Source organism: Euprymna scolopes, chromosome 29, assembly GCF_053919585.1.
Source record: "Euprymna scolopes isolate OS-2025 chromosome 29, ASM5391958v1, whole genome shotgun sequence".
NCBI classification, from domain to species: Eukaryota; Metazoa; Mollusca; class Cephalopoda; order Sepiida; family Sepiolidae; genus Euprymna; species Euprymna scolopes.
In genome coordinates this window covers 55517400-55538929 of record NC_136510.1, presented here as the reverse complement: position 1 = coordinate 55538929, position 21530 = coordinate 55517400, and positions in this window count along the sequence as shown.

Below are 21530 nucleotides of genomic sequence, written 5' to 3'. Positions count from 1 at the left end.
TCATGAATTTCCTAGTCTTCTGGTCGAACTGCCTCAGTTCTTCTTTAGTTCACCCTACGAACGGTCCACAGTATCTTACTAGTGATACTGCTTATGTATTTATACCGTTTATTAGGTTTATGCTATATAATTTCGTTTCCAGGAGTTTTCTTGTTCTCCTAAGGTATTCTTGTTATTCTCTTTCATTTCTGTTGCTTTAATAGTGTCCGCTTCCAGAATTCCCAAGTATTTATAAGCGTCTTGTTTCTCTAGTGCCCTCACTTCAGATAGGCAGTTTCGTGCCTCCAGGCGTATCCAGTGTTACCTTTCCTATAACTAGCAGTGCGCACTTTTCCCTTCCAAACTTCATTTGTATATCCTGACTGAAGATCCCGACAGTGTTTATTAGTGTCTCTATTTCCTTTTCTGTCCTTGCAAAATTTTCAGATCGTTTATGCACATTAGGTCGTTCATTCTTCTTCTTCTTCTTCTTCTTCTTCTTCTTCTTCTTATTATTATTATTATTATTATTATTATTATTATTATTATTATTATTATTATTATTAACACCAGAATTATTATCAACACTAATCTTGAATTGAATTTAACTAAATTTATGTCATTCTATTTACAGCGTTTTAGGAATATCTACTGAATATAATGCTTTTAAAGACAGTATAAATATATGTCCGTCTGTGTATGATCGAGGACATGCCTATTCGTTTTACTACGCGTACAAAATCTCTGCTGAAGCTATAAAATGTAATTGATCTTTTCGAATTTTTTTTCCCCTTTTTTGCCTTTAATCAGCCTTTGTCTTTTCCCAGCGAGTCCTTTTGGGAATTGTCGTGTAATTTTGATTTTCTAAATCCATTGCAATATTATCAGTAACGTAGCGTATGTTATCATCAACAAGTGATGTATGCCGATAACAGAAACAACGTCAGATTGTTTAAAATTGAATCTCATACAGCATTATATTGATTCCAATTTAAAATATATTCAATTAAGATATATTTATTTTTGACATGTTTTCATGACTTTTACAGAGGTGATTCTGTTAAATCGTACGGTTCGGTCTACATGTAATTATAATGTTTGGGTTGTTAGCATTTATATTTGAACACATTTGTATTTTTCTTTTTTATTATTTTAGAAACTGAAATATTTTTACCGTAAAATTATAAACATTTACATATATGTATCTATACTTATTGAAAGTAAGTATATTTATAATGCATATGCTTATGTATATAATAAACACACATGCATATACATACATATACAGTGCCTCGCAAAAGTTTACAATACACATTTGAAACGGTCAGCTTCCAAATGGTAATGAAACTTTCTAGCTTCCAAATGGTAATGAAACTTTTTATAAACATAGAAAATGTATTGAAACTAAGATAGGAACAGTGGGAAAAATAAAAAAAATAACATGTAACAACGCGACAAGAAAATTCAATAATTAACAACGCAAAAGTTTACAACACGTTTACAAAACAATATCTAGTATTTTGTAGCATAACCATTATTGTTGATTACAGCATGCAGACGTTTTGAGTAATCTCCTATGAAATTCTTACATGTGTGTTATTTTATTCCATTTTTCAACAGAAATTCTCTCCAATTCTCGCAGATTTGAAGGTTCTCTTCTATGGACCCGTAATTTTAATTCTCTCCATGAATTCTTTATAGGGTTGCGACCGGGAGATTGACAAGGTCACTTTAAAATATTCACTTTATTTGAATTAAACCAATTTTGTGATGTGAGTTTCGCAGTGTGTTTTGGATTGTTATCATGTTGAAAATCCAGTCTGATTTCAATTTGAGATACTTCACACTTTCTTTAAGATTTTTCTACTTTTCCTTTTATTATTTCCACTTATCCTCCTGCACTAAAACAACCGCAGGTCATAATTGGCCCTCCTCCAAACTTTACTGTTAGAATGGTGCTTTTTGGCTGGTATTCAGTATTTTTTCTTCCAAATTTCCGGTATTTTTGGAATGTTAATAAGTCAATTTTGGTCTCATCTGACCAAAGCATGTTATGCCAAAACTCTAGAGGCTTGCTTGTATACTCATTTGTAAAATCAAGCTAGCACGAACATGCTTTGGCTTAAGAAGGGAAATTTTCCTTGTTGATCTAGAGAAGATGTCTTCAAGGTGAAGGGTTTTACTGATTGTGCCCTTGCTAATTTTAATTACACTGTTTTCTAAGTCATTCTGCAGCTCTTCAAGAGTAATTCTAGGCATTTTTATAACCTTCATTCTTAATAACCTTTCAGCAGATTTGGTTATTTTTCGAAGACAACCTGATCTGGCCAGAGTAAGGGGTGATTTGTGAGACTTCCAGTGCCGAATTTTTGTTCCAACAGAATTCAATTGAATCATCAACTGTTTGGAGATTGTTCTATATCCCAATCCACTTCGATGAAGACTTACAATCCGTTTTCTGAGCTTTTGTCCAATCTGTTTATTCTTTCCCATGATGTGGTTGCTTACAATACGGTTATTAGATAAAGAACGACACAATACTTTTGCTTACTTCGATGTCTATTTGTTGTGGGGCTCGGTAGGGTCCACAAGAACGACACGGGAAAACGTAGTAGGTGGTTTATAAGTGTATTAAGGAAAGTTACAAGTATTTAGAGAAATATAAAGAGAATATTAGTAGTTGCAGGTATCAGTAAAATCTCGCTCCCCGAGCTACAATATCCGTTGAGATCTCGCTCGTCTTTCGTCTAATGAATTTGATATGTGTTGTAAACTTCTTGTTTTCTCTTCGCGTTGTGTTAAATTGCTATGTTTTTTCACTGTTACAACCTTAATTACAATACATTCTATATGTTTATAAAAAGTTTCAATACCATTTGGAAGCTAGAAATATAAAAACTGACAGTTTGAAATGTGTATTGTAACCTTTTGTGGAGCACTGAATGTACATGCACACAAACACACACACACACACACACATATATATATATATATATATATATATATATTGGATTGTACAGGAGCTCCCTATATGTATAGTTGGATGTTGCATGTTGGGATCGGTCGTTATTAGTACGCGTAAGCAGTTCCAGGGCATCAGGGTCGGAATGTGGGGAATAATTAGTTTAATTTAGTTTTATTAAAATAGAGCAAAACGGAACGGAAAGAAGTAGATCGTTAAAATACATATTACACCGATTTTAGTGAAGATTAATTCTTCAAACTTTTGTTTTCTTTTGTGTATTAAAGTGCACAATACAAATTATATGTGCAGTTAAATAAGCTTGAAAAAAGCAAAACAAAATAAAATAAATACAATAAGCAAAAGTACAGCTAAAATTCGTCACTGTCAACTTTCTCTCAACTTCCAGCACGTGTTCTTCCAACCACCTCTGCCAACAGGCATTTTATTAGAAAACTGACCCCATTCCATTTGCATAAGTGTTCAGTGGAAGATGAGATCTCGTGGAATTTCACGAGACTACACCTTATAAATCCATGGCTGCATCTTTAATCTCTCTCTCAGATCCCATCTAAAGTGAAATTGTATAACCACACAATGCACACACACAGGCGCTTTCCTTTTTGATTATTACATTCAACTCTACACTCCCCCCCCGGGTATCCAGACCACACGTGTGGCATGGTGGACGTAGTCGTTTGTTGCGGGCACTCCTACGAAAAAGGGTTGGCTGGACTACTTCATCTTCATTGGAGCTTTCAGAAGAGGCGTCGGAACCTTTGGCATCAGCGTTAAGGTGTACAGTCATACCATCAAGTTGTAATGGATCGCATTAGTGGGTGCGCTTGCAGCAGTCATGCCATCCCTTGGTGTTGCATTATATCTATAGAGCGCCTCTGCGATTGTGCATTGTTTTCTTGTCGCGATCCTCTTCACGCTTCGATAGTACAGCTCTACTATGCCGTTGCCACTTGGTACATAGGCAGATCTCTGTCTGAGCTGGATTCCCCACGTGTCCATGAAACGTCTGAACTCCCTACTGCAAAAGGCCTTTCATAAAATATGGACTCCAATTCATGGATGACAGTGGAGGAATCCTGTCTTATTAATGGGCGCAAGATCGCGAACCTTGTCGGTTCACAATCGATCAGAGTGAGGAAGTTTTAACTGCCGTAGTGGGTTATGTCCATACACTGTCGTCTCCAGGTCGTGTCTACTCCCCGCTGATCTTTCCGCCATCTGGCCGGGGCGGGGTCGATTGACTGGCATGTTTGGAATTCTTTGACTACCGCTTTCACTACACTTTTGGACACTGGCGGATTAGACAACTGCACAAAATAACGTCCATCTCACTCCGGGGTGCCCACTGAGTTGGTGTATCTTCCATATTTCATCCGCCACCTGAATAGATGCGGCACATAATAATGGTACTGGCTCGGCTTTCTTCTTTATGGTGTTATACCATCTCTGTGGCACCCGAGTTAGCCTATCAGCAAGGTTGCAATTTGAAGTTACCAGTACCGTATTCACAGACAAGTTGTACTCTGTTACCAGCTTTTTTTTACGATCGCCAACCTCCGTCTGATCAGCATTTCGCTGGCTGCCTTAGTACGCACCCTTGTCTTGCCTGTCTGTGTGTCTAATATTCAGTGGTACACGCATAGCGAATACGTGTATATGCGTAATTTCCTAACTTTCCACTGGAGTTCCAGGTTGATAACTTTTATCACCACATCGAGCTCTGCCAGATTGATATGAGCAGCATCGTTCGCAACCAGCAGGAATTCTCAATCGAAGACATATTCTTCTCCAACAGCACACCAATTGCCACAGAGCTCGCATCCACCTACACGTTTGTCTCCCTGTACGCACTAGTCTATTTTGGCGGGGTCATCCTTCTTTACTCTTGCGATGGTCTCCTTCACCATGCAAACCAACAGATCGTCTGCTGTTTCATCATCCCAGCCTTTGATGACTGCGCTTGCCACACGAATTCATCCACACACTGGTAGGTGCCGCACAAGTTTTCCACACAGGGAGAATACTGAAAGGAGAGTATGTTTTGATGTACATATTGTTTATAATTAAAATAAACTATTTGTTGTTATGGCAAGGTTGATAGCTCGATGTACGTAAGTAATTGTTTTAAACTCAACCTCTACATGGCACCACTAAGAAATAAAAATTATATCCGGTCTCCACACATTGTTATTAGTTACAATATCTCACGAGGGAGGAAAAAGAAAAAAGCACAATCCGTCTATTGTGTCAAGGACACTACGATGCCCAAATTTATTTGATTCATAAGTAAATGAATGTATATTTGTTTCTTTTTTTTACCATGCGTTTAATTGGTTTCTTAAACTTATATTTTCAATTTAAATTTAAACAACGCTTTTACAAAGAAAATGATCTTCATAATTCACTTCATGTACGACCACGTGAGTCACTGTTGAAGGAGGCCACACAAATTTTATTTTTATTAGTAGTACCATGCTACGAAAGAAGAAAAAACATAAACTTTTTCTATCTTGATGAGGACGCTACGACGTCGCAACGTTTAATTTATAAACTACTAAATATTTTTTTTTCAATATATAGGTTGGATTGGCTTCTTAAACTTACATTTTCAATTTATTTTAAACTACCCTACTATTACGGAGAAACGTAGTGAAAAAAAGGTCTAAAAGACAGAAAATAAGATCAACTCAAGAAGTAGGTGGAGAGGTGAAGGACCATTTCTCTAATTATCAGAAAGATTTCGATCGTAAAGAAGAAGAAAGCGAATAATAAGGGAATTGGCTTTGCAGAAATGTGTTTAAAGGTCAAAGTGCGTGGGAAGAGTTTCATAGTTTCAATCTACGATAAAGAATAAACAGGGACAACAAAAATATGGAATAAGAATGTTAAACAAAATAGTAGCGACAAAGAAGAATCAAATAAAGAAAGAGTGACAAGACGAACGCAGATCGGAAGTTGCGTCAATGGCCGGTGGATTCGCAATTGCTTTTGGGAGAAAAACGACGCTCGTACCGGAAGTGAGTCAAATTAAACGCATTATACAGCGTCATATTTTTCTTTTTTTCTGTTTTGTTTTCTTTACTTTTTGTGTAGATTATTTTCGTTTCCTTTTCATATTTATTTTTTTAATTTGCAAAAATGTGTTGATGAATAAAAAACAATATAAAAGCTGCTGTTAGTCATTTTTACGTTTCGTTGTTTTCCTTGTTCATTTTGATTTTCTGTTTGCTTTTTCCTGTTTCCTTTAATTTGTTTTCCTTTCGGTACGGAGAATCAAAATGCTTAAAATAGTTTCTACGCTCATATCTTCGTTCATACACTAGCAGGAGAGAAACTGAATGCCTACTAGACACTATACTCGAGTGCCTTAGGTCTCTCTGTACAGGGGTTTGTCAGAAATTCTGATATGAGGACACTTCATTGGAAGTAAACCCTGACTAAATATTCAAAGAAATGGTGTGCTATCTCCTTAAGCCATCCAGCACGTCCCTCAGTTTGCTGACGGGGGCACCCCCTTTAGCAATAAAGGGCAGCTTTGAATAAAAAATAAAAAGCCGTGGACAATGGGGAAATCAAAACAACATATGAAAGAAAATAAAAACGCATACTGGCAGGTCGGCACCCAGGATAAAAAGGGCCCTTCAACCCGTTCATACGCCAGGCGGGAAGATGCAAACAATGGTGTAAACCTTCCGAACTCTGGAAGTGGCTCTCCAACCATGACAGAGGATAACCAGGGTCAGCCATCAGGCCTTGATAACAGAGGTCCTGGCCCCCAAACATCAAATTCAGCAACAAGAAGAAAAAAAAAACACAAGAGGCCGTGGTCTGTTGCAGAAAAGAAGGTGCTACTGTTTTGCTACCACTACTCGAAGTTCGAAAAGTGGAGCAAAACATCCACTGACATTCTTACCGAGAAAATAAAAGATACTAACCTACCTGAAGAGAAAAAATCTACACCTATTGCCCGCCTGCGATCACTTATTTCGCAGATAGGAAACTATGTATCAGAGGAAGAGCAAAATGAAATTAAGACTGCAGCTCTAAAGGAGGCAGAAAAAGACTACATTCCTATTATGGAAGAGGAGAACATTCGAAGAATGGAGTCAAGATGGACCTGGGAAGAAAAGTGGATACTGATGTGGGCAATGGAATATGCTCAGGCAAAATATTCCAAACAAAAACAAAGGACAGAGACTTGGAGGGAAATATTCTTCCATTTCTGTCCAGGCAAACGGAATATCCCATCTCCAAAAATTAGGTCACAAAGATACAATAGCCTAAAGGTGATGAATGAGGAAAAAATAAGACATCTAAAAACAGAAGTCGCATCCCTCAGTAAAACAAACCAGAACCCACTTCAAAACCCCATAGAAATACCACCCAATAACCTACCCATATCTACGAATGGAAATGAAAGAACCACAAATAGTCCCACACTGGACTTTGATTCTTCGGCACCAATGCTGACAAGTGAAATACCACAAACACCAGCAACACTCCCTCAGGAAATGCCCGATGTGGATGATGACCAGTTAGTCTTGGAAGAAGAACTATGTAAGACCATTGAGGAGGTCCAACGGATGGGACTTCAAGAAAGACAAATGCTGCCTAAAATAACAACCACGAGAGCAACAAAGGTAGCAATAAAAAGGGTTAATGTTGCTCTCAAGAGACTAGTGCCATATAGCACAACCCTGACTGAGTTAAATCAGGTGTCTTATGCATCAGGACTCTACATTGTAAGGAAAGTAATGCCAACATTCCAAAACCAACGGGAACCAGAGGAAAAAGACAAAATACCACGCTGGAAACAAAAGATCCAAAACCAGCTAAACCTGTGCCGAAGGGAATTGTCCCAGATTAAACAATTCCTAGCCGCCCCTGCTGTACAGGGACGACTGAAGAACATCATCGGCAAACTCAGTAGGAAATATGGTACAAAAGCAGGACAGCTACAAAACGTAGCTAGAGAATTAGAAGGAAAAATCCCAGCACTTTCCAAACGTATTAAGAAAAGAGAAAGCAAGAATATGGCAAAGCATGAAAACAAAACATTTAAGCAGAATGCTCGGTTATTTTACCGTAACCTAATAAGGGACACTATAACGGTGAATAACCCGCCCAAAATGCAAGAGCTGGAGGATTATTGGAGGCCTCTCTTTGAGAACGAGATCACCCATAACAAAGAGGCTCAATGGATCCATACCATTGAGAGGAGCCTAGAAAATAAGCCAGAGATGCCGGAGCCAAAAATAACAGCTGGCACTATAAAAACGAAGCTAAATGGCGTCTCAAATTACAAAAAGCCTGGCATAGACAATCTCCCCAATTTCTGGCTGAAACAACTAACATCATTGCATGGGCATTATAGCAGTTGTTTCAACAGAATATTGAGCGGTGAAGAAACCACACCAGAATGGCTATTAAGAGGAGATACAACCCTCATAGCAAAGACAAAAGAAACGCAACGCCCTAATAAATACAGGCCCATTTGCTGTCTCACTACCACCTACAAACTCTTCACTGGCCTTGTTGCGGACAGTATATACCAACACCTCTCCTGCGCCACATATCTTGAAAAAGAACAAGCAGGCTGTAGGAGGGACTGTCTAGGTACCAAAGACCAGCTCTTAACAAATAAAACTATCTTGGAAGACTGTAGGAAGAGACAGCGAAATTTAAGTATGGCTTGGATTGATTATCAGAAGGCTTATGACAGTGTACCACACACGTGGCTTCTACGCTGTCTAGAGCTATATAAGATACACCCGATAATCAAACAGGCCATAGCTACACAAATGAAAATGTGGCAAACAAACATGACATTAAGCCACACAAAAGGAAATATAAGGGTCATGGACGTAAACATCAAGCGAGGAATCTTCCAAGGAGATAGTTTATCCCCTTTACTCTTCTGCTTGGCAATAGATCCGTTAAGCAAACTTTTAAACAAAAACAAATGTGCTTACAATCTAAGCCAGGACCGCCGACAAGACCCAAACAAACGAATTAACCACCTGCTCTTCATGGATGACCTCAAGCTGTATGCCAGTTCTGATGCCGACTTAAATGAACTCTTGCAAGTCGTACATAACTTCTCCAGAGATATTGGCATGAAATTTGGACTGGACAAATGTGCCAAGTGCTCCATCAAATCTGGGAAGAAGATCGAAACTGAAAATATACAGCTTGATGAATATACCACCATCAAGGACCTAGAAGGGCAGGAAGGATACACATACCTTGGCATAGAAGAGAATGATACCATCCAGCATGCCAAGATGAGAAACAAAATTGGAAGTGAGTACATACGCCGAGTCAAGAAGATATGCAAAACAGAACTCACAGCCAGAAACAAAATAACTGCCATTAACCAACTAGCCATGCCAGTGGTAACATACAGTTTTGGTATTGTCGACTGGCCACAAAAAGACATAAATAGACTAGACACTAAGACACGTAAAATGCTGACAATGTATAAAGTAATATACAGAAACCAGTGTCTGTCTAGAATGTATCTGCCCAGATGGAAAGGAGGTATGGGGCTCTCGGAGATTGACCATCAACATCGTGCAACTATTGTGAGCACTGGACAATATCTGATGAGCTCTAAAAACCCAAATCTCAAGATGGTACACCAACATCAGGAATCAAGAGCCAGTAGAACAACATCCATCACAAAACTGGCCAAACATTTTGGGGAAGACTGTCTTACAAGTGAGACAGAAACAGAAAAGATACCTGCGACTGAAATAGCCAGAAAAAGTCGCCAGAAATACACTAAAGCTTTCCATGACAAGAAAGTTGAAGAATGGGCCAACCAAGAACGGGCCAAGTATTTTCTGGACGAATATAACCAATACTATATTGATAAGGAAGGGTCTATAAGCTGGCTAAAGGATGGATCGCTCCACTATGACCAGGAGAAGTTTATAATAGCTGCCCAAGATCAAGGCTTGATGACCAATGCGTTTAAAAAAATGAGTGGTCTCAGCAAAGACAACAAATGCAGGTTCTGCCACACAGAAGTATAGAGTGTGAGCCACCTGATTTCTAGCTGTAAGGTTCTGCTAGGGGACGGCTACTATACAATGCGACACAATGAAGTATGCAAATATCTCCACTGGACGATCTGCAATAAGTTAAATATCGAATGCAGTAAGAAGTCATGGGAACATATACCCGAAAGAACAGTCGGAAACAAGTTATATACCATCCACTATGACTATGCAATCCCTACAGCCACATACCTAGAAAACGGAGCTATAAAACCCGACATTGTAATATGGGACAAGAAGGAGAAGGAAGCAACCTTGGTGGAAGTTAGTGTCTCGAATGATGCTGGGTTAAACAGAGCTGAGAGGGAAAAGATTACTAAATACCAGGGTCTTATGTATGACATGAAAAGAAACTGGAACCTTAAGAATATCTCTATCATTCCAGTAATTATAGGAGCAACCGGACTTATGAAAAAGAATTTTACAAACTATCTTACAAATATACCAGGTAAACCAAGTGCAAAGGAGATTCAAACAATTGCACTTAAAGGGACGGTTGGAATCTTGAAAAGATCTCTCGGTTGGAGTGTCTAAAATAGCAGGTGTATGTTTGGAATCTGGTAGGATGCCCCATCCCTGGCTTAAACAAAATGATAAGAAAAATGAAAAAAATAGCATGAATTAATAGAAGTAAATCAAAACATTTTGAAATAATTAAATGAATCTGAATTTATTAAATATGCTATTTTGTGTTAAGTCGAATGCCTAAAAATACAGACTTTTCTTCAATAAAGAGTTTGAGGCAAAATTTACAACAGAACTAACGTCGACATTTCGCGTTTCCCTTGCCTCTTCTGTTCTGCCTCTTCTGTTGTGCATTAAACAATGCTTCTTACCTCATTCACCGTCATACGTATACGCACATGGCACTAACGCAACATGCCCCTACTAGTCCTACATTTTTCATTGTTGTTTGCTGATTCGCGCTCATTGAAACAAAAATGTATAAACCCACCCATTTTACTACTCGAACAATTTCTTACTTCATACAATGAAATTTAATTTAAAAAAATATTAATAACTTTTAATGATATATAATTTATAATTGAGTGGACCAGTTTTGATTAGTAATTTTCTTATATGTGGAATTAGAATCTTTGAAAATCGACTCAGACTCCTTCATTATTTTATCTAGTGAATACTCCTTGTTCTGCTATAACTGGCACACATTCTGATTTCCTATGGATGTAAAATTCAATTTCAAATGCGGATAAATTGTCCCTTTGTAAACTTAAAAGTTTTGTACTTATTTTATCTGTGTTTATCATGTAAGATGTCACTCGCTCCCACACACAAGACTAATATCGAAAGCTATTTGCCTAAAAGTGTTTCCCTATAATTGGCTCTCCCAAAATATTTCCCCAAAACAAAAACTCTAATAATGGCCCTTGGAAAACGTCCAACTTTTTCTTTATTTACTTTTTTGCCTTTCGTTTTTTTTATTTTTCATTTTTTATTTTTCTTAATTACGTTTTCATTTTATTCGAAATTATTGTTAACATTTTTTATCTTATTTCGTTATTTTTCAATTTCACATTTTTATTTTCTTTCCATTTTGACTATTATATTACTTTCTTTTTATTTTTTATCATTTTATTTTTTACCTATTTGTTATATTTCCTCATTGGCGTAGATTTTCTTTGCATATTTGCAGAGGTAAGACAAATGTTTTAAGTATGTCAGAGATAATATTACATTTATGTTTGTTATAGAGCGTGAGATGATTATTTATAAATGATAAAAATTGAGACAATAACAGAAAATGAATAAAAAAAATGAATAAAACATTAATAGGATTGACGAAAGAAAACAGTGTAGATAAAATGAACGGAAATAGTAAACTGAAAAGAAAGAAAATGAATAAATTACATTAATAATTGACAGTAACAATATTTGATGCAAGAAGAGAAAGAGAGATTGAGAGAGATTAAGGGAGAAAATGCAGAAAAATACGATCAGAAAGAACGAACACAGCATTAAATTGAAAATGGGTTTAAAAGAATACAAGTAAAATAAAATCGAAAGAGAAAAGTAGAAAGTAGAAATGTTATAATTAACAAAAAAAAAGAGAAGAGAATTTGCATAAGATAAGAGAAAAGGGGCAAAGAGGAAACAGAAAGGCAGAAAATGCACAACGAAATAACATAAGAAGAATAAAAACAAAACAAGATAGAGAATTAAAGAAAGAGAGAGAGAAAAAATTAAGAAAGAAATATATAAAACAGATACAACTGAGATACAATTATAGCAAATAAATAGCAGAGGAAAGGAAATGTTTTTTCTTTACATAACGAAAATGGTCTTGCAGGAAACGATGAAACAAAAAAAAACGGAAAATAGGAACAATTTTAAACACGGTAGAATTTTTTGTTGCCTTGTGTGAATCCATCCATATTGGATGACGTATGACTTGTTGATGCTACAGCTTAAAACATTCGTGCACAGTGGATGGTGTCACAAAAAGCGTTCATCGTATTAAATTAAAATAGAGTGGAAGATATTATTTATAGCCTCAAAGGATTACCACATCGATTCAAACAGAAAGATACGTTTTTTTTTTGTTTTGTTTTTTTACAAGGAAGTCACCACTTAACAAGACCCGGAGGCTAGGCGCGGATAAGGGTTATATGGGATAATATCTTAGTAATCGCTAGTAATGGAGATCTGATAACGTGTCTTACTTAAGGGGGCGGTTAAACAGGAACTTGTTTATGTTGGACTTGAGACATCCAAGTTGTAGTCAGGTGAGAAACAGGCAAACGGAGGAGTGTTCTACGGGCGTGCACTTCTAAGAAAGAAGTAAAGCAACTAGCCCTGACTGTATTCCAATTATAGTACTCAAAAAACTTCAATCAGAACTAGCGCCCATACTTCCAAAACTGTTTAAACGTTGTCTTAAGGAGAATTGCTTCCCAGCACCCTGGAAAATTTCATCAGTATGCCCTGTATTTAAATATTCAGGTGACCGCTCACCCCCCTCTCAGTACAGGCCAATAAGTCTCCTGTGTGTCATGAGTAAGTTGCTGGAATCTGTGTTAAATACAGAAGTAATCAACCATCTCAACAAAAATAACCTTCTTAGTGACACTCAATATGGTTTCCCTTCTACAGCAGATACATTTCAACAAAATAGGTTATTCCTGCAACTGGTACAATAGCATTTAACAACAGATCGCCTTATATACTTATACAATTCTACGGATCTTGCTAACTCTCTTGCATATTTGCTTATGTTCTGGATCGCGTAAAAAAGCGATACTGTAAGCAAAAGGCTTTAATGTTCATCTTTATTACGCGGTCACAGGGAGTGAGAAAAAGTGAAATGTTTAAATAGTCAAATGAGTAGTGATACGGATAGATAGGAGGGAGTGATTAAACCGGGCACAGAAATGGAGAATTACATTTACAATGGTATTGGGCGGCTAACAAAATGAAAGGGAGAAAGGACATCCGGGTTTCAAAGACAATGGCAAACAGAAATGAAACAAAGACAATAAATTCGAAGGCAATATCAAACAAACAAAACAAGGCAAGAAACATAAAACGATATGAATAAAAGTCTAAAGGAAAATAACAGCGTGTAAAGAAGGACATTTTTTCCTAAAAGATGACCTTGACTGTTTTAATGATGTGTCCATTGAGAATATGAACAATGGCAAACTAGATCGTCGTAAAGAGAGATAGAGATAGAGAGAGAGAGAGAGAGAGAGAGAGAGAGAGAGAGAGAAAAGAGGCAACAGAGGAAAGAGAAACGAGTGAGATTGAGGGGAGCAAAGCAAGATGTTGGAAGAGAGAGATAGAGAGAGAGAGAGAGAGAGAGAGAAAGAGGGTGTGGCGACAAAGGAAATAAGAGCAGAAAGCAAGAAAGCATAAAAACCGCGGGAAACGAGTTATAAATGACTACGTTTCTAACGTTCACACACTTTTTGGCATATTTTATGTCGTGTTAATTTTTTTTACGTTTGTTTTAGTTTCATTTCTTGTCTCTAAAAATACGAAGAAATGAATTTATTTTATTTCTATTTTAGAAATTAAATCAACTCACAGACTTTTCTATCCTCGGGTGACACAAGAGTCTTGTATGCACTTTAAAAAAGGAAAATATATAACTTCAATGTGAAATAAAATATGGAAATTCGAAAGAATTAAATATTGGTTATCATGTAACTAAAGCAACCCTTTACACTGGATTATAATTATAACTTTAAAATATCTCTATCATGTAACAATACGATATATTTGTTTGTCGGATAATAACTTTGTTGTTACTAGGTTTAGAAAACTCTAAATTCTCAAAGATGGCAATCTCTTTCTCTAAATGCTTACAGAGATATATAAATATTAGAACGTGATTGAATTAAAATAGAACATAGAAAGAGAGAGATGCATCGTAAACTAACGCGTAGGTAAATGATTTTCTAGGTTATATATATATATATATATATATATATATATATATATATATATATATATATATATACATATATATTACTAGGTGGATGTCCGGCAGTCCCCGGTCATATAATACGCATAAACATAATATTGTAATTCATGTAGATTGCATATGTATTAATGAATCCTCTATTGAATATCATGTATTACGAGGAAATAAATAAATAAATAAATAAAAATAAAAATAATGATGATGTCCTTTATCAAATTCCGTCGGTGTTTGTTTACAACATTACATCAGCTGATAAAAAAGCTTGACGATCATAAAAATGAAGAATTTAACAGGGAATACTTTACGTTACATCGGTGTAACCCTGGCCTGTGTAACGTAAAATATTTCACCGTAAAATTTTTTTCATCTTAAAAAGTAAGAAGGCTATTTTTAAGATCAGACTTTTTTCGATTTTAGATGTACAAAAAATATCTAAAAAATCTGCCAGAAATATAAATTAATATAAATAAATGTGTGAAATATGCAGAAGACAGACTCAGCTGTTTCAGAACCTGTGAGGAAGAAACTAACGTACACATATGAAGTGGAGTTGATATAATACAGATATATAAATAGAGATACATTTTTTGTCTATAATAAAACTAGATAATAGCCTTGCTCGGAAGTGCTAGAACACAAAGTTTTTAAATACTTATGTCTATCCAACTAAGATGCGCGATTCCTTTGCGAATATATAATAGGTTGTCTCTAAAAATTCTCTTGTTTTCCGATATTTTACATTTTTATCTCGATTTTTCTTGCTATGTACTGAATATTTATTAATGAGATAAATAAAAATCCGTTTCTTACTCCATTTTATACATTTTTTGTTTTTAGTGATTTTTAAAAGTTTGCCTATGAAATTTAGAAATCTATTTTGAAATTGTAAGATTATCATTAAAACACACAAAGCTACCACCAAGGTACAAATAGACTGATCGTTTTCGGCATAATTGGACCTTCATATAAAATATCTATATAAAATATCTTGGCTCCTAACTCACTTACTTAAATCCCTACTATTCACATTCCCTGCAACAGTTAGCAGCTCCGATTACTTATGCGATAGATTACACAAATTAAACCCCAACTATTACGGTCAATCCATATTTTCAGTCGCAATGTTGTCTCCATTTACACGTCCATACCTGCGCACTCTACGATTGACCTTATCTCCGATCTTGTATCATCTAATGTACTGTTTCGCGATAACTCTTAGTGATATATATCAACTCCTCCTCATCATCATCGACAACATTTATTTCACCTTCCTACAGCAGACATAAACAGATCTTTGGCTTGCCTATGTGGTCCAGCCTTTCTGGACCCTAGTCACTTCCATGGATAGGCTTGAAAGGAAATCGCTCATCACCTGCATCTCTTCACTTGATACATTGATGACATCCTCATAGCCACCCACTAGCGCGAAAAGGCTATCAATATTTAAAAAACTTTCACCAACCAATTTACAGTTTATCACAGACCATCCCGGCACTTCTGATTCTCTCTAAGTTTTCGAGTTCAACCTCAACATTCGTACAAGTGGCTTCATAGTATCGAATTCTACAAGAAACCTGCCCGTAGAAATCTTTTTATTACTTCAAATCTGACCACTTTAAGACAAATTCAGTTGCGGAAATCACTCGCATACGAAACAAATGCTCTAACATTAAAATTAAACACACAATCATTGATTATCCTACTTCCGCCATATTCATCCTCAACAACAAAAACAACACAGCCATCACAACCTCTCTAACACCTGCTTCCTCAAATTACCTTTCCTTAAATCATGTTTCCTTAATGACAGAATCTTCACTGCAACCAGCAAGGCCGTTTATAATGAAAAACGTCCAACTCATCCATACTGGTACCTCCTTACGTCTCTCCAAAAACACACACAAACACATCGAAACCTGCTCCATGAGCAAATACGAAATTTCTAACTCAGGATTATGCCTACGCACCAATGTGGTCTATAACCTACAAGGTGCAAAATCTTAGAACTCTTACATAGGCAGTACAATCAGATAGTTACACCTACGAATCAAGGAATATTTGAACGCATGTATCTACCATTTCTACAAACACATCACATCGTGTAACAACACCCATCGAAAGATCCATATAAGAATCATTGCTTCAGTCAAAAACCAATTTAACGATATTGGAATCACTTCTCATCTCAAAGCACAAATCTTCCATCAAAGTCAATTTTCATTTTATTATATAACTGCTTCCCTAATTGCATTCCTAAATGGTTACTATTATTGTTGTTTTGCCATGTATATGATTATAATACATATGTATGTATACACCTTTTATCATCTCTGCTAGTCTGCATTATAGCTAATATATTGCTAACACTACCCAACACACTACTACTACTACACGCTTCTGATAGAAATACACCATTCCGCCCTTTTCTGAAACTCATTTATGGCTCATGCCTTTATATTCTTTACATATGATCTCATACAACCTTATGCATAATAATTAGAATAGCAAAGGGGACAATATACGGAAATATATATATTTGCATATGGTTTTATATACATATGTGCATGTATGTGTATATGTAGGGATGTATGTTAGTGTATCTGTGTGTGTACGTATGTATATGCATATATGATGCGAGTATATATTTAATAAAAACTTTATCTAGAAAAAGCTTAATACTGTTGAGTAACACATCTTAACACTTATGCATGTATGTTTATATTGTATATTTGTATGTATGTATATATATATAATATATAGATATGTATATATATGCGCTTATAAATAGCACATTGTGTACGAATTGTACACTATCACAACCTCTATTTAATTACATAAGAGGCACTCGAATATGGATAAATAGAAAATTATATATGTAAAACAAAAAATTAAAGAAATATATATCTACATAATAAGGCTGACATCTGTGTGTGTGTGTGTATTTGTACACGAATAGGCTCCTATATGGTTCACTGTTATACAAAACTGACTCCATAAAATGATAGAAAAGATATCAAGGATTAAAAATGGGGATTGTACATTTTGAAAAGTAGTGGCTTATGAAAATTGTGGAGTCTGGGTACCAACTTGCCCCTAAAGTATGGGGAAAAATGTTTACAAGAATTTTTGATATAGATGCGCATAAGAATACTTTGATAAGTATGTTTCAGATTAAACAAGGATAGTGTAATAAAATTGTGGGGGTCTACATTCGTGTCTGGCTTCCATAGAATAGAAATATGCCACAAACTTTAACAAAGACTTTTGATATCTATCTTTGTAAGTATAATTCGACAATTGTATTTCAGTTTGAAGGAATATAGCCTAATAAAATGATAGGATCTCTGTTCGCGCGTTACCTCTATAGAATGGAAATATATCACAAAGTTTAACAAGGTTTTTTATATGGATAAGAATATTGTGATAAGCGCGTTTCAGTTTGGACAGTTATGGTATAATAAAATTATGGGGTATCCACCTTGGTTAACTCAGTGGCAGAACTGATTGAAAAGGTTTTTCCATTATTAAATTCAAATTTTACAAAATATGGTTCGTTGTGTGTTAGAGCAATTCTGGCACCAACACTATTTCATCGAATAGTTTGAATGATAGACTTGTTAAAATGTTGCAATTAAGAGAGCATAATTATAAATTTATAGACTCATAAAAGATTCTGAAATAGTCAATTATCCAATTAGAGTTTTGAATTCTCTCGAGCCAGCAGGTGCTCCTCCTCAACATCTTCGATTGAAAGTAGGTGCTCCAGTCATGCTTCTGCGCAACCTCTCCCCACCAAAGTTATGCAGTAGCACAAGACACGCTGTAAAGAAATTTATGAGAAATGTTTTAGAGGCCATCATAATTTCTGACCGTGGACAAGATGAAGATGTTTTCATCCCTCGAATTTCTGTAATACCTTTGAGTTCAAACACCTTCCGTTTTCCATAATTTTGTCTTTTGCAATGTCTATCAATAAGTCACACAGTCAGACACTAAATTTGCTGGTTTACATTTGGAAGAGGATTGTTTTTCACACGGACAGTTATATATCGGTACTTCTAGGGTAGGGAGTAAGAACTAACTTTTCATTCATATTCACCCATAATAGTAAAACTAGAAATATTGTCTATAAGGAAGTTTTTTTTCTGAGGGATTAACAAACGAATTCTTTGTTTGGAAGTTATTTATAACTCAGCCAAGAAAAACGATTTTACAAATAGGATTCTCGAAAGTGTAACACTATTTCAAGATTATTTTCTGTATTCTTGTAGAAAACTTCCCAAATTGACTTAACTATCAAAAGTAAATGCTTTTTTAAAAACATTTTTGAGCAATATAAAGGTTGGGCATATTTTTCTCGTGGTAACTAACTAAATATATATGTTAATCCTATATATGTAGGTCATTGTTTATTTTTTTGGTGTATCTTATATATACTTTTTGTTTTGGCGATCGTATGATAATCCTGTATGCAGTTCTATAGTTGTTTATTTTACAACTTGAAACTTTCTAATTTAAATAATTTAAAACATTTACCTTGGATTTTTTATTTATTTTGTTATTGAAACGTATAACTAAAATTGAGATTGCGCTAGGAATTTCCCTCAAGTGAAGACAATTCGCCACAGTGAAAGGAACTCCTGTTTCACATAATTTCAATACTTTCAAGTTACTTCTGGCATGTTTAATATTGTATTGTTTCACATAGTGTTACATTCTCTATGCAATTCAAAAATTGAACTGGATTAATAGGGGCGGATAACAAACTCTCCGGGGTTTTCTGCTTCTTTAAGAACACCATTTTGTTGTTCACTCTTTGCTACTAATGACGACAAAGTTGATATAATATAATATAATATAATATAATATATATATATATATATATATATATATATATATATATATATATATTCGGGGATTTTTATTTTTACTTTCATCATATTTTGCTTTGATTTGGATCCCAAAAGTTTTGAAGTTACACCTACTGTTTTTTTATAGCTTTTCATACTTTCATAAACCAGTCCATTTTCACTAGGATATTTTTGAACCCAGTCAACTACGGGTATTTCTGTTAGTATATGTATATGTATGTATATATCATAAAATATCTTTAAAATATTAATTAAAATAAAATTACATTAATACTGATACATTTTAGCCGTCTCACAATCATGAAAGCCCTACTCATTCACATAAACAAACCGACTATCAATCAATAAGGAGAAGACACGCTTAAGAGTTTCTAATGATTTAAAGCGATTTTAATCGACTTTCAAATAAATTCCCCGAACACAATTTTTAATTCAATATTCGCTGAATACCACTAATGGAAGTCGAAAACGTTCGCGACCATGGGAAATGTCGTTTTACATTCGAACAGAACGTTCGAACAATGGCCGGCTGAATGAAAAAAAAAGATCGCAAGAGAAACAAACAGGAATTATTCCTTCTGTTCAATGACACATGTATAAGAGAAAAAATTCTACCTAAATATACTAATATAATAATAAATAAGAGTATATATATATGTATGTACATGTATGTGTAAGCATGTATATATGAATGTACACATATTAATTAAATGAAAAAATATAATAGGCATGTGTATACAAAAATAGCTAAATTCAAATTAGACAAATAAACATATTGATAAACTATAAAATATAAATAAATTAATTTTAATCAGAAAATATTAAATAGGAATGCATACATTATATATAAATAATTATAAAAAATAAAATAAAATCCCAACAAAATTAATATCCAATAATAACACACAGTATTAGTAAAGGTAATTTATATTACAAATGCTAACGCTGTTACCAATATATGAACACATATAAAAAGAAGAAAACACAAAAAAGAATTAATGTAGATAAACTAAATCAATTATAATGAAAAGAAATCGGAAATAGACTACTTTTAGTAATGTTATATTTCTTTCAATTAAGTTATTACTCCTATTTGCCAAGTCATTTCAATATTGTAAGTATAATTCTATTATTTTTGCATCATATTCCGAAATCATCTTACATCAGAACTTTACATTATTAATATTTAATTACTGTAAGTTTCCTTAAGAATAGTAAAATAATAGAGAGAGTAGGTTTAACAACATCCGAGTCCGCAATAAGCGGTTTATCTATCAAATAAAATGCTGCTGCCCTTGGAAACCGCACGTTTGATTCGATCCCGAATTCTTCTTTCCATTTAAGATGTGATATGAAAATTCGGCACTTTTGCAATACTTCGTGGAAACCACGTCTTTGGTTTTCACTTTGGAGAATATTATTATGAGGACACATTTGATGGTCAGTCTTTTTCTCAAATGAACTCCTTTTCATTGGCACTGGTTCACTTCCACAAATTACCATTTATGGATAAAGAAAGCATTATGAATTAATGTTTCGTTTTCGTTTAGCCAGACGGTAAATTCAGTTGGTTATTTGATTACTAAGGTTTTCCCAAATATTGCTTAAATTTGCCGCAATGTTGGATTGCTTCTTGACAGAGCAATCGTTGTCCCTGAATATGATGCTGTTGATATGATCAATTATATTCTTTATCAATCCATTGAATGTGTTATTAATGGAGATCAGGCAGTAGAATTTCCTGCAGAATTCAATACAACCGCCTGAAATGCCACATCGCAACCTGATATTGACGGAATGAGTTCCACTTATATTATTAAGAAATCTTGATCCACGTAAACTGTGTAATAGCACACGGTTCGCAAGAAACTCTGTGTTAATTCCTCAGATTTCCGTTATTCGTTCAGACATGTCATTTCAGTTCGAGCGTTTACAATTCCCAATAAAATTAGTTTTGCTATACCTATAAATGAAACGCAAGGACAAAGAAAGTTGTTGGACTTATCTTCAGACACCTTGCTTTTCTCACGGCCAATTTTGTTGGTTGCTCGCGCATTAAAAGTTCTGTAAACCTTTACATTTATACACCTATTAGAGGTAATATGCGAAATGTTATTTATGTAGATGCTCTTCAAAATTAATGTTACATGTACATTTTCCAGTGTTTGATATGCTCTGCTGAAAACTGATTT